The 15,987-nt window shown below is 40.0% G+C and overlaps 1 protein-coding gene across 30 annotated transcripts in view; it reads right to left on the bottom strand.

Moving 5' to 3' along the window:
- The window catches only part of KIAA1217, an 839,292-nt gene that overhangs the window by 261,378 nt on the left and 561,927 nt on the right, over nucleotides 1-15,987 (bottom strand). The window lies entirely within an intron of this gene.

Raw genomic sequence — 15,987 nt, 5'->3', positions numbered from 1 at the left:
AGCAAGTTAATGGAACTGCCCACACTTGCAATTCTATTGCCTGGCATGTGGGTGCTCTCTAATATGTATTTGCTGAAAGCACAGTGAACAAGAATAGGATTCAGATAAAATGTTCTATGGTGCAACTAACTTTGTATGGACTACACTAAACAGTAGAAGAGAAAGCTAAATGGAGAGCTAGCCCTGGAAGCTTAAACTCACCAAAACCATATAACTCAGTTTACTCGTCTATAAAATAGGAAAATACTTGGTGAGATACTTTGACATTTTCAAATGAAAATAACACACAGGAAGAAAAGCAATCATAATACATATAATCCAACTTCCATCATGATAACTTTCAAATAAACAAGTCATCTTGGCAAATGAGTAACTAGAAAAAAAAATTAGGGAGTAGGCTTCTAAGTAGAGCGCCTACTATGTCATTAAAAAAAAAATCCTGTAGTACTTTCCTGATGAAAATAATTTCAAAGGCTGGCTAAGTTTCAACTGGCAGGATTATATTCTGCCAGCTCAGTTCTTCTGCAGGCTTTTAGGATTGACCTGAGATGCCCTTCCAAACTCATGTGTCTCCCTGGTGGCTACTAAAGGCCAGAGTGAACAATTTAAAAAGAAAAACAAAATACTCTCATGTTATTAAGTGAGATATGTCTCATACATTTGAATTCTAAACAGTATGATAAATTGAATTATGGTTTTATTTCATCAGTTCTCCACTAGTACAATTTAAGACAGTTCATGGGTGCCAAAAAGAGGTAATGAATTTGATAGATAGCAGAGGTCAGATGTCTTGTTCAGTTAAATTATAAGCAAAGCAAATATTCCTTACAAACGTTAAGCGACTTCTACTAACAGGCTAAAACAAATCTTATTAACTAATTTCTTTGATTTCAACAAAATTCATTTCCATACTCACAGCAGGAAGTGACAGAGTTGAGACTATAACTATGAAAGAACACGGTATTTTTTTATAATGAGCTTTGGGGAAAAATATAAAAGACAAACAAGCTACTCTCAGAGAAAAATGCCTTTAATTGCATCTCCAGTAGTTTGTGATTATTTCCTGTAATTAAAAACTTGATTTGTCGGTCTAAGTTTTTTCAAAGATGAACATGGCTGTTTTTGACTCACACAGGCTCTCACTGACCTAGGCATCCTGATTCAAAACAAGTGAGATGGCCAAGCACAGTGGCTCACGCCTGTAACCCCAGCACTTTGGTAGGTCGAGGCAGGTGGATCACTTGAGGTCAGGAGTTCAAGACCAGCCTGACCAACATGGTGAAACCCTGCCTCTACTAGAAATACAAAAAATTAGCTGGACGTGTGGCACATGCCTGTAATCCCAGTTACTTGGGAGGCTGAGGCAGGAGAATTGCTTCAACCCAGGAGGTGGAGGTTGCAGTGAGCCGAGATCACACCAACTGCACTCCATCCTGGGCAACAGAGTGAGACTCCATCTCAAAACAAAACAAAAAACAAGTGAGAACAGCTCCCGAGAGGTAAAGACAAGATGCTTTGAAGTCCAAATCCATAAGCAAGAACTGAGGAATTTTGTATTATTTGGTTAAATCAAACATAATTAGAATCCCCCATGACTGAAAGTGAAATAAATGGGCTGATCAGGTAGCCTTTACAATTAGCACCAGGTAGGAAAGGTGAGAGGGTGTGGGTATCTTTCTTTGTCAAATATTTGACTACCTGAAGGGGACAGAATGCTATGGTGAGAAACTACAGACAGAATCTTAGCACCAAGATTTTGGAGTAAAACAAAGTTATCCAGAATTAGGATTTTTACCATTCCTTCAGAAAACACATAAATGTCTTTGGAAGACTTCTGAAGTCTTTTAAAGCCAGAATCAGCAAAGGATGAAGAGAATATTAAGGGCATAATGTCCTTGAAACTTTCTGCCTCATTTCCCCTCAAATTAAATCTATAATAGTACCTCCCACTGAATTTTCCTTCCTGCATTGAAATTTCTCAAAATGAAGTCCTGCTCTTGCACATTTAAGGAGTGATTGTGTGTATGTACGTGTGCGTGTGTGTGTGTGTGTGTGTATATATATATATATGGGTGTATGTGTATGTATATATATAATTTGTTGAAACTAAGCATTATTAAGTGTGTTAATGAGGAAGGGTAAATTTTATTCTGAATTAACTTTTAAAATCTATGAAGTTAAGACGTTGATGATCACATTTAAGGTCTCTCACAATACTTAGAATATTTTGGTTGTGAAAAACAAGTAAAGTTATACAAAGAACTCTTAAAATTCAATTTGAAAAAACAAAACAATTAAAAAAATGGCCAAAAGATCTGAACAACCATCTCACCAAAGAACACAAACAGATGCATATAAGCATATGAAAAGATACGCAATTCTATACCTAGAAAAACCTAAACTTTGCCAAAAGGCTCCTAGACCTGATAAACAACTTCAGTAAGGTTTCAGGATATGAAATCAACATACAAAAATCAGTAGCATTTCTATCTACCAATAGCATTCAAGCTGAGAGCCAAATGAAGAATGCAATTTCATTTCAATAGCCACACACACACAATAATAAAATACCCAGAAATATTAATATATCCAACCAAGGAGGCGAAAGATCTCTGTAAAGAGAACTATAAAACACTGCTGAAAGAAATCATAGACAACACAAGCAAATGGAAAAACATTCCATGCTAATGGATTGGAAGAATCAATATTATTAAAATGTCCATACTGCCCAAAGCAATCTACAGATTCAACGCTATTCCTATCAAATTGTGAATGTCATGTTTTCATAGAATTAGAAAAAAACTATTCTAAAATTCTGGAACCACAAAAGAGCATGAATAGCCAAAGTAACCTTAAACAAAAAGAACAAACATATTAACCTGATTTCAAACTGTACAAGGCTACAGTAACCAAAATAGCATGGTGCTGGTACAAAAATAGACACCTAGACCAACAGAATAAGAAATAAACCTACAAATAAAGCTGCACGGCTACAACCAACTGATCTTCAACGAAGTCTACAAGAATAAGCCATGGGGAAAGGACTCCCTGCTGGGGAAACTGGCTAACCATATGCAGAGGAATGAAACTGGACCTCTACCTATCACCATATACAAAACTTACCTCAGGATGGATTAAAGACTTAAATGTAAGACCTCACACTATAAAAATCCTAGCAGAAAACCAAGGAAATACCCCTCTGGACATTGGCCTAGGCAAAGAGTTTATGATTAAGTCTTCAAAAGCAACTGCAACAAAGACAAAAATTGACAAGTAGAACCTAATTAACTGAAGAGCTTCTGCACAGCAAAAAAAACTATCAACAGGCTAAACAACCTACAGAACAAGAGAAAATACTTACAAACTATGCCTCTGACAAGAACTAATATCCAGTATCTATAAGAAACTTAAACAATTCAACAAGAATAAAACCACCCCATTAAAAAGTAAGCAAAAGACATGAACAGACACTTCTCAAAAGAAGACATACATAGGGCCGACAAGCATATGAAAAAAAGCTAATCATCACTGATCATTAAATGCAAATCAAAACCACAACGAGAAACCATCTCACACCAGTCAGAGTGGTTATTACTAAAAAGCCAAAAGGTAACAAGTTGGCGAAGTTGTAGAAAAAAGGGAACAGCTCATAAACTGTTGGTGGGTTTGTAAATTAGTTCAGTCCCTGTGGAAAGCAGTTTGGAGATTTCACAAAGAACTAAAAACGGGATTACCATTTGACCCAGCAATCTCATTATTGGGTATATACCCAGAGGAAAATAAATCATTCTACCAAAAAGATGCCTGCACTTGTATGTTTATTGCAACACTATTCACAAAGACACAGAACTCAGCAAAGACATGGAATCAACCCAGGGGCCGATCGGTGGTACACTGGATAGAGAAAATGTGGTACATACACACCATGGAATACTATGCAGTCATTTTTATAAAACCAAAATCGTGTCCTTTGCAGCAACATGGATGCAGCTAGAGGCCATTATCCTAAGTGAATTAACACAGAAATAAAACCAAATACCATATGTTCTTACTTATAAGTAGGAGCTAATAAACACATGGACATAACTATGGAAACAACAGACACTGGGGACTCCAAAACGGGAAGAGTGGGAGGGAGAGGAACAAAGACTGAAAAACTTCCTATTGAGTGCTGTGTTCACTATCTGGGTGACAGGTTTCATAGAAGCCCAAACCTCAGCATCACACAATATACCCTTGCAGCAAATCTGCACATGTACCCCCTGAATCTAAAATTAAAATGTCTTTTAAAAAAGAAAAGATGCTCAGCTGGGTACGGTAGCTCACACCTATAATCCCAGCACTTTGGGAGGCCAAGGTGGGTGGATCTTGAAGTCAGGAGATTGAGACCAGCCTGGCCAACATGCTGAAACCCTGTCTCTATTGAAAATACAAAAGTTAGCCAGGTGTGGTTGTATGTGCCTGTAGTTCCTGCTACTCGGGAGGCCGAGGCAGGAGAATTGCTTGAATCCGGGAGGTGGAGGCTGCAGTGAGCTGAGATCGTGCCACTGCACTCCAGCCTGAGTGACAGAGTGAGACTCTGTCTCAAAAAAAAAAAAAAAAAAAAAAAGGAAAAGAAAAAAGAAAAGAAAAGATGCTCAATATCATTTGTTATTGGGGAACTGCAAATTAAAACAACAATGTGATACTACTACATACTATTATAATGACTAAAATCCAAAAAATGATAATATCAAATGCTGACCAGGATGCACAGCAACAGAAATTCTCATTCATTGATGATGGAAATACAAAAATGGTACAGCAAATTTAGAGGACAGTTCATCAGTTTCTTTTCTTTGTTTAAATTATTTTTTTGAGATGGAGTCTCTGTTGCTCAGGCTGAAGTGCAGTGGCATGATATTGGCTCACTGCAACCTCCACCTCCTGAATCAAACGATTCTCATGCTTGGCCTCCTGAGTAGCTGGGACTACAGGCATACACCTCTACTCCTGGCTCATTTTTAAATTTTTAGTAGACATGGGATTTTGCCATGTTGACCAAGCTGGTCCTCAACTCCTGACCTCAAGTGATCTGCTCGCCTTGGCCTCCCAAAGTGCTGGGATTACTTTACAGGCGTAAGCCACCATCCCAGCCAGTTTGTCAGTTTCTTATGAAGCAATGAAAAGCCCTTAAGCAACAAAAAGACATGGATGAATCTTAAATGCATATTGCCAAGTGGAAGAAGCCAGTCTGAAAAGGCTAAATATTGTACAATTCTAATTATATGACATTCTGGGAAAGGCAAAAGAAAGAAGGAAATATAGATATGCGTCTATGCACGGTTTAGTATCCACACATATATTTCTTTGCTCTTGTCAGTGAAAGGCCCTCAAAGAAGCAACACCTCACACTGGTCACGGTGGCTCATGCCTGTAATCCCAGCACTTTGGGAGGCCAAGGTGGGTGGATCACCTGAGGTTGGGAGTTCGAGGCCAGCCGGACCAACATGGAGAAACCCCATCTCTACTAAAAATACAAAATTATCCAGGCATGGTGGCACATGTCTGTAATCCCAGTTACCTGGGAGGCTGAGGCAGGAGAATCGCTTGAACCCAGAAGGCGTAGGTTGCAGTGAGCCATGATCGAGCCATTGTACTCCAGCCTGGGCAATAAGAGCAAAACTCCATCTCAAAAAAAAAAAAAAAAAAAAAAGAAGCAGCAGCAGCAGCAACACTTTAGTAGCAAAGAACCCATCTTAGTTTAGAACTCCTTAGAGAGATGTCTGATTCTAGGATTGTGGCAGGAAATGCAGAAGATGAGCCTGGAGTATCTTTTAGTGCCATAAAGAAGAGCTACAAAACAACAAAAACAAAGCACCCACAAACCACAAAGAAGAGGGGAAGAGGGTATATCAAGGGAACACAGGGGTCAACTGAAAGAGCTCCCAGTGGCCAAAGTTGGACCAATGTCAGCAACAAAATGAATCGAGTAATACTGGATTCAAACCCAAAGTGAAAATAAATATCCATGAGTCTATACTTTTCTAAACAAATGATTGAATAAATAAACACAGGGGGATAAATAAACACAAATTTCTCATGCAGGCAATTCCAAATAATTTATGTAGATTCTCCACCCCGAAGGAGGGGGAACAAAGCACACTCAAGTGTGAATAGCATGTACTGACTTCCTTCCAAAGAGGACAACATAGAAAAGAGGTGGGCGAGTATGTGACTTACAGTGGAGAAACCTGACAAAGACTCCTCAGCCTGGTGATCAAAGTTAATATTTATAGCAATAAATCGTGTTGATTATTAGTATTTTTTTTTGAAAAAAAAAATTTTGTAGAGGTGAAGTCTCACTATGTTGCCCAGGCTGGTCTTGAACCCTTGGCCTCAAGAAATCCTCCTGCCTCAGCCTCCCAAAGTACTGGCATTATAGGCATGAGCCACCATGCCTGGCCAGATTATTGGTACTCTTGATATGATATAATGATATAATGAGAATGGCTTTTTATTTCTGCGATCTTCCTCCCAAAAACATATTAACCCTAGTCTACTGATAATAAAATCATCAGACAAGTCTCCATTGAGGGAGATTCTACAAAAGACCTCACCAGTACTCCCCTAAATTGTCAAAGTCATTAAAAACAAGGAGAGTCTGAGAAGCTGTCATAGCCAAGAGCCTAAGGAACAGATCTCACCAAGCAATCTAACTGTATCACAAATGTATGACACAGCCTCACTGAGGGTGAACGTATGTGGAAAGGAGGTGGGGAGAAGATGCTGACCTAATTAATGGTGGAAACAAACGATGTCTATTAGACAAAAGACGAAAGAAATTGCCCAAATACACTGTACCCTAATTGATAAAGTTCTTTCCCACAGGTCATGGGTTAACAATTCTGATCTTGTTATTCATGTATACTGAAATGGAATGATTACTTACATTACAGATAGGTAAAAACTACGGCAAAAAAAAAATGAATATGAACTTTAGATAATAACAATGTGTTGATATTAATTCATTAATCATAACAAATGTACCATACTGATGTAAGATGCTAATACTAGGATAAACTACATACATTGTATGTGGGAGCTCTGTGCTATCTTCATGGTTTTTCTGTAAATCTCAAATTGTTCTAAAATAAAAAATTAATTTTAAATACATATCAAAGTTTTAAAAAATTACATTTTTTCTACCAAATATTGCCTATCAGCAGTCTAGCTTTAATAAACAAAACACACCGATTTGAAATTAGCTATTAACATCCCCATCTGTGGAATACTGACCTTCACATGTGTTGATATTGTGCTATTTGAATATAAACCCAACTTTCTCTAGAGTATTTGATAATTTTATATTCTTAGGTAGGGAAATGTCCATCTTAAGTTGAAGAAGTATAATTAGGTTTATTCTTTTACGGAAACATTTTATTTACCTGTGAGGAAAAGGTCATTTTCAATCTAGCATCTAGGCATATTCAAATTAGTGCTGAAATTCAGCATCTTTTCATTTTACCTTATAGCACCCTTTCACTTTCCTTCACTTACATTATTCACCTGTGTGTACTCCAGATTATTTCAGAAATCTTAGAGAAGCAAAAATGTTTGCTACAGTTTTGCAAACAGGCTTCTAGCCTTTTGTCCTTAAAATATGGATCCCTATTTCTTAGCAAATCTGGTGAGTCAAGGTCTTCATCCTATTTAGAATTCATTAGCATGAGTGACATGAAACTGCAGATACTTGACTGTTTTTGACATATGTAATCACCAATATCCTATGGTTCCACCTAAAAGACATCAGCATTTCTTTTCTAGAGAGGCATCAATGATTAAGGATAAAGGAAGAACATCAACCTCTACCAAACCTATCCTCATGGGCCCAAGCACGCCATCCCATTAAAAAAGACAGAGGGCCTATATGTTAGTTTTATTTCAGAGAGTTATTTCTTCAACAAGAGGAGCCTTCACTGAGGCCCACGCAACATGAATTTGCAAATCAGTTTTTAAGAAAATCAAACATTAAACTTAGAGAACCCCCTTAGAACGTCTTAGTTGCAACTATCAGATGAACTTGTACCCTCTTAATGACTTTATTTTTTCTGTTCACTAGCAATGTTTTTTTTTTTTTTTTACTGTATTAACATATTTAGGATGTATTTTTCTCCCGTTACTGCAAAAAGAAGTAAAAAGTTTGAACTCGAGTTAATTGGTAAATCTGTTTTTCCATTTTGAATTTATTACCTTTTAGTTTTATAAGTTTCCATATAAATCCCAGATTCCTAATGAGAAGCTCTAATTTCATTACACTTTTTAATAGAAATAAAATAAATATTTAATAGCTATTTATATTTCATATGCAGAATTCATAACCCTTTGGTTTATAATAACTTTCTCATAGACTCTTCTGTGAAAATTCCACAGTTCCTTTCACAAACACTTCATTTTCTAGGAAAAGTTTTCCACATACTCATTAATTAGTAATATCTCCCAGTTATATGATAATATCTTCACTTGAGCAATATTATAGATTTTATAATGATGTATTACAGACAGTTATGACTGAGTCAGATGCCATCAATGCTAACAGACTTCGAAGTCAAGGATGCTACTGGACTCTTGGGTTATGCAAAGAACACAACAGACTCTGTAAATCTTTTTTTAAAAAAACAAAAAACAAAAAACAAAAAACCACCACCACCAACAACAAAAAACAGATACTAGAAACGCAAAGAAGAAAGCCAAAGAATGGAGAATCCCTGCACTGTTTCATCCTCAATCATCCCCATTAATCTGAGTAAAAAGTAATCTGAGCCAGGTGTGGTGGCTCATGCCTATAATCCCAGCACTTTGGGAGGCCAAGGTGTGCGGATCACCTGAGGCGGGAGTTCGAGACCAGCCTGGCAAACCCTGTCTCTACTATATGTACAAAAATTAGCTGGGCGTAGGCCTGTGACTGTAATCCCAGCTACTGGGGAGGCTGAGGCATGAGAATCGCTTGAGCCTGGGAGGCGGAGGTTGCAATGAGCTGAGATTGGGCCACTGCACTCCAGCCTGAGCAACAGAGTGAGACTCTGTCTCAAAAAACAAACAAACAAACAAACAAACAAAAAAACATGAGGTCAGGAAATCCAGACCATCCTGGCTAACACGGTGAAACCCCGTCTCTACTAAAAATACAAAAAATTAGCTGGGCATGGTGGCGGGTGCCTGTAGTCCCAGCTACTCGGGAGGCTGAGACAGGAGAATGGCATGAACCTGGGAGGCGGAGCTTGCAGTGAGCCAAGATCTCGCCACTGCACTCCAGCCTGGGCAACAGAGCAAGACTCTGTCTCAAAAAAAAAAAAAAAAAAAAAAAAAGTAATCTGAGTACACCAACAGCAGATTCAAATTACTCAGTCTTCACAGTTAGCAACTTTATTTCATTTTTTATTTAAAAACAAGGAAGTGGGTGGCCAAAGGAAGTAAATTTCTCTCTAGCATAACACTGTAGAGGATGCTAGTGGTAACACCCAACTCATTCTGCAAGGGGCATCTGGCTGTTGGAATTAGTGGACTCAAAAACCACTGTGCTTTGGTTCAACCCTGGTTTTCTAGAACATACCTCATGGCTTGAGCTAGGGTCTGTGATTTTACATTAGCTGACCACCATCTATGCGTGATGGAGCGAAGAGCAATTTTGACTCCTGATGTGCCAGACTGTGTATTTGAGAGGGTAAAAAACCACTTCATTCACCTGCAGTGGTAAATTCTTGAAGGTAGGGAGAGTGTAGTTTTTCTGTTGATCATGGGATCCTTTGTAAATTATATGCTTAGTTAATGCTTCCTCATGGAGATGGTGTCAGTTATGACGTGCTGAATATCCAACCGGGACTTCCTATAACCTAATGAGACAAATAATAGATTCTGCTTGTCCATCTCATATTTAAATTGATATCTCTGGTATAAGTGAGATAGACAGAAGAATTACAGTTACTCCCAAAGGTGTTATGGCAAGGTAACAATCCATTTACTGCTTGAAGACAGCCTCTCAATTTGGAGTTTGCCGAACAGCTGCACAGGGATTGGACAGTTGAAGTGGGATGAATTTTCAGTTTTTAGAGGATGTGAAAGAAATTAAAAATTTATATTACTCGATGACTTGAGAACAAGCTCAGGAAATGTTGACAAATTTAAAAGATCAGAGTGTTCCAAAAGATCCTATTTTTGTCTAAAAATATCTATGCATAAAATACTGAACATTATAAACAAAAATGGTAACAGGGATTGCTTCTTGGGAAGGAACAATGAAGGGCTATTTTTCATACTTTTCCAACTTTTTAATGCAGAATAAATAAAATGTTAAAAACTTGCGTTGATGCCACTTCCCAAAGCCCAATGATGTGTACCCTAACAAAAATGAATCTTGGGATTTAGAACAATTACCCTTGAAATTTCAGTATTCTGCCCAAACAGACATAATGTAGGAATTGCTTTCATCTATGGTATAAAATGACCAAGTCAGCATAGATTTCTTGGAGAAGGCCAAGCAGCTGCTGAAACAACTTGTGTTTCCGTGGGAGGAAGGCTGAAGATGTCCACAGCTCAAGAAAGAGTTTGCATGTTCCTTTTAATGAACAGAAACTCAAGCACAAATGAGGTACGTAGCACTACTTCATCTTGAACCTGCTTATTAATCTCTAATTGCATAATCAAAGCACTCACTATAAATTAGCAAGATTTGAAATCCCTTTATGCTATGATGCCATTAACTTGTAACTTGAGGCACAGTTGGGGACTTTGGCTCAGGATACTGGCAGGCCCTTCTAGCCTGAGTCACCTTGCTAACAAATTAAAATGTGTGCGGGATACAGCACTCATTTTATATTCTTAGCTTTCTGTGAGATCTAGATCATTAACTCTGTGCCAATTTCCTCTGCAGATACTAGTTTAAATAAAGTGTCTCAAATAGAAATGCAATTTAGAGATAATAAGATGAGAGCAAGTCTTTCAAAATAAGATGAGAGTAAGGTTTCCCAATGTGCATTTTAGATCATTTTGTGTGGCTGTTCTTGATCCAGGGACTGTGGCACAGACTTTTAAAAATTTGGTTCAACTAGACACCAATGAATGCTAAGAAGTCTTCCTTCCTTCCTTCCTTCCTTCCTTCCTTCCTTCCTTCCTTCCTTCCTTCCTTCCTTCCTTCCTTCCTTCCTTCCTTCCTTCCTTCCTTCCTCCCTTCCTCCCTCCCTCCCTTCTTTCCTTCTTTCTTTTCTTTCTTTCTTCTTTCTTTCTCTTTTTTTTTTTTTTCTCCTGCCTCAGTCTCCTAAGGTAGCTGGGATTACGGGTGCCTGCCACCACGCCTGGCTAATTTTTGTATTTTTAATAGAGATGGGGTTGCACCATGTTGGCCAGGCTGGTCTTGAATTCCTAAACTCGGGTGATCCACCTGCCTCGACCTCCCAAAGTGTTGGGATTACAGGCGTGAGCCACCGCGCCCGGTGAGATTGCATAAGTGAAGAACTCCCATACATCAATAAGAAAAAGAGAAGTCCTCTTTCTAATGCAGAGAATCTATCCCCACTGCTACCATACAGGAAATCCTAACAAGACCGACAGTTGAACACAAATACCAAGCATCCCAAATGTGAATTTTGATTGCTACATGCTTTCTGCTAACTTACAGAATTTCAGAGGTTTAAATTACAATCTCTTCCATTCAAGAGAATGGAAGAGATTCCAGAGAACAGTTCCAAGTTTGTCCAACCTGCAGCCCACAGGCAACATGTGGCCCAGGAAAGCTTTGAATGTAGCCCAACACAAATTTGTAAGTTTTCTTAAAACATTATGAGATTTTTGGCCAGGCGCAGTGGCTCACACCTATAATCCCAGCACTTTGGGAGGCCGAGGTGGGTGGACTACCCGAGGTCAAGAGTTCAAGACCAGTCTGGACAACATGGCGAAATCCATTCTCTGCTAAAAAAATACAAAAACTAGCCGGGCATGGTGGCGTGCATCTGTAATCCCAGCTACTTGGGAGGCTGAGGCAGGAGAATCACTTGAACCTGGGAGGCGGAGGTTACAGGAGCCGAGATAGCACCACTGCACTCTAGCTTGGGCAACAGAGTGAGAATCCATGTCAAGAAAAAAAAAAAAAAAGAGTTGTTTTGTGATTTATTTTTTATTTTTTTTAGCTCATTAACTATCCTTAGTGTCGGTGTATTTTATGTGTGGACCAAGACAATTCTTCTTCCAATGTGGCCCAAGGAAGCCAAAATATTGGACACCCCTGAGTTACACACTTAAAAACAACTACATTTACCTGTGGAATAGAACTCTATTTAATTTTACTTGCAAAGTAAAAGGTACAAGTGATATATGTCTAGAAGGGCTCAAATTGGACATCCTGAGAGAGAAATTTCTTTTTCTTTTTTTTTTTTTTTTGGTGAGACAGAGATTTACTCGTTGCCCAGGCTGGAGTGAAGTGGCACGATCTTGGCTCACTGCATCCTCCGCCTCCCAGGTTCAAGCGATTCTCCTGCATCAGCCTCCCAAGTAGCTGGGATTATAGGCACGTGCCATCATGCCCAGCTAATTTTGTATTTTTAGTAGAGACGGGGTTTCACGGTGTTGCCCAGGCTGATCTCAAACTCCTGACCTCAGGTGATCTGCCCGTCTCAGCCTTCCCAAGTGCTGGGATTACAGGCATGAGCCACCATGCCCAGTCAAGAAATTTTTTAATCCTTTAAAGAACATCATTTAATTGTAAGGGTCTTGTTGGGTCAAATTGTAAGGGTCTTGTTGGGTCTTGATCTGTGTCAATAACTTATCTCATGAATGCCTCACTTTCTCAGAATACTTTGTCTCTCTAAAGTCCTTCTCGCCTCTTTCCTAAACTTGTTAGAATGTGCTGTGTTAAAATAGTTTTGTTTTGCTATTACCCAGTGGAAAAATGTAGACAATTATCTGTAACCTTTCTGTTTACTCTAGTTGCTGATGGATATAACTAATCAAACCTGGTAAAATGCAAAGAGGTCTCTAAGAATGAACTCAATGTTCCAGTCCTGCACCACTGTGTACAAGGTTGTCCTATGCCCCCAACTTCTTGTTCTGCCTACTCCTGTTGGTCATCTCATCTACTCTTTGGTTTCAAATAATCCACATGCATGTGAGTCTCAGATCACTCCCTCTAAGCTTACTTCTCTCTCCTAGACCTTAACCTATGTTGTTCAACTGCCTAATGACAGTCGAGTGTCCTATATAACCCCAAGCACAGCAGCCAACTCCAAACTCTTTATCTATCTCCACCTCTTAAGCTGCTCCCTCATTTTGTGAAAGATATCATCTACCCTGATATCTTTGCTAGAAACTGAAGAATCGCTTTCCCTTTCTCTTTCTTTCCCCTCCTCCATTCACCAAGTCCCGTTTGGTTCCAGGACTGGGAATCCTGAACACACCTTGACCCAATCTGCTTCTCTCTATCCTCCTTGTCCCTCCCTTTACCTTAAATCAGGCTCTCTTAATCTCTACAGATTAATCCTCTACCAATTTTCCCTGCTGGCTCTCTTACCACTACCTCCCCAACCCCTATTTCCATCCCATCTCCACCCTGTAGACAGCAGCTTTTCTAAAAGCAAGTCTGGTTATGTCTCTCTACGTCTAACACCTGTCTCCCTTAACATAAACTCTAGGCTCTGATATGGCCACCTGATTCTGCTCATCCTGTCTCCACTCCCTTCTAACCATGCCCTGGAGTCTGACACATCCTGTTACACCTGTGCTCAGGTGCCATGAACTTTGTTGATTTCCACTAAAGATCCCCATGCTGTTTTCTCCCCTGAGGCCTTTGCATGTGTTCCTCTGTGTGCCTGGAAACCCAGTCCTTGCTTACTTTCTTGTCTGTCTAACTCATCTTTCAAGGATCCATGTAGATATTTCTTCCTCATGGAAAAGTTTTCTGACCCCACAAGTGTGGGTTAAGAGGCATTTCTATGTATTTGCCTGTCACCAGCATCTTCTTTTATCACAGAACTTATCACAGGCTATTTTATTGAACCATCTCTTTATTGGCAGTCCCCACTAGACAGCACACATCAGGTTACCTGTCTCTTTCATTCCTTCTGTCTCCCCAGTGACTAACATCATGCCCAGAACAGCAGAGTTGGCATCCAAATATTCACTGAATAGACAAACAAGACTCAATACAAGGGACTTGCCACTTGCCTAGTGCACACATTGTGCCTGCCACTTGCCAGATGCTTTGGATAGATTATCCCTTATCCACACAACTCTGCAAGCCCTGTATTATTTTTGGACACTTCATAGATGAAGGTCAGTGGGATTAAATAGCTTTCTCTAAGTCACACAGCTCATGAGTAAATTCAAAACCGGGTCTGTGTAACTTCAAAATTCCTGCTTATCTCACTCCAAACAGTGCCTCTCCCTGGTCTGCACACAATGGTCCGAGTTCTAAGTTTCCGGCCTCACAGAGTAACTCTCATCCATCTTCTACCTGACAGTCTTTCAGAAATGAAGACTTTCCAGAAGCCAGTGGTCAGTCTGACCCTTTACACCCTCACTGTGCCTGTAATGTTCTTCTCCACAGTGTTTTGGCCTGCTCTAAAGCGGATCATGCAGACCCTGCCTCTCCTCGCTACTTTCACACACAGCCTAAGAGGTGGCGTCATTACGCTCCACAGCATCTCACCCATGACGGCGTCCTTGACTGTGTATCCATCCTCAAAGGACAAAAGGCATATGTCCATAGACCTGCTGTCCAAAACCATCACAAAGAGAAGCCAGCAAGCACCGCTTTCCATCACAGGGGAGAAGTTCCCCAGTTGATTGCTGGCAGTGTTGCTACTGTCTTTTGCCTGTCAGAGGGTGAGTCAGAGAGAGGGCTCAGGAAAACCTACTGTATTAGGCCATTCTCACACTGTGATAAGGACATACCTGAGACTGGGTAATTTATAAAGGAAAGAGGTTTAATTGACTCACAGTTCCACAAGGCTGGGGAGGCCTCAGGAAACTTACAATCATGGTTGAAGGGGAAGCAAACACGTCCTTCTTCACATGGCAGCAGCAAGGAGAAGAATGAGCGCCCAGAGAAAGGGGAAGCCCCTTATAAAACCATCAGCTCTTATGAGAACTCACTCACTATTATGAAAATAGCATGGGGAAAACCGCCCCTACGATTCAATTACCTCCCACCAGGTCCCTCCCACGACACGTGGGGATTAAGCAAACTACAATTCAAGATGAGATGTGGGTGGGGACACAGCCAAACCATATCACCTGCCTAGCAGGTGGCCTTCTGTCTCCCCATTCCTGGGCTCCCCCAGCGCAGCCTGTCCCCCACCCCACTCACAAGGCTTCCCTCTAGGAAGCCTCTAAGAAGGAGACCTGCCACCCACCTGCTTGCTCCACTTCGAGTGGGAACCACACCAGGGTCAACCTCAGAAACATCTGAAAAGTTGGAAGTAAATTCAGCAATCTAGCAAAAGCAGTCTTCTGCAACTGAGGAATCCAGGTTGAGCGCTGCCATGACCTGTATTTGAAAAGCTGCCACCTTCCAATCAGTCCAGAGTTAAAGCACAATTTGAAAAGAGCAAGAATTTCCAAGCTATTAAAACTAGGGACATGATTCTAAGAGGATAAAACATTTTAAGATTGGTTTAAAAGCTTTTGAAAAATTTAAGGCCAGGCATGGCAGCTCATATCTATAATCATAGAGCTTTGGGAGGCTGAGGTGGGAGGATCACTTGAGGTCAGGAATTTGACACCAGCTTGGGCAACACAGGGAGACCTCATCTCTATAAAATTTGTTTTAAAAAAATTAGCTGGACTTTGCTGGATGTGGTGGCTCATGCCTATAATCCCAGCACTTTGAGAGGCCAAGGCAGATGGATCACAAGGTCAGGAGTTTGAGACCAGCCTGGCCAATATGGGGAACCCCTGTCTCTACTAAAAATACAAAAATTAGTTGGGTGCAGTAGCACATGCTTGTAGTCCCAGCTACTC

Source organism: Macaca mulatta, chromosome 9 (assembly GCF_049350105.2).
Source record: "Macaca mulatta isolate MMU2019108-1 chromosome 9, T2T-MMU8v2.0, whole genome shotgun sequence".
NCBI classification, from domain to species: domain Eukaryota; kingdom Metazoa; phylum Chordata; class Mammalia; order Primates; family Cercopithecidae; genus Macaca; species Macaca mulatta.
This window is presented reverse-complemented; position numbering and strand designations above follow the sequence as displayed.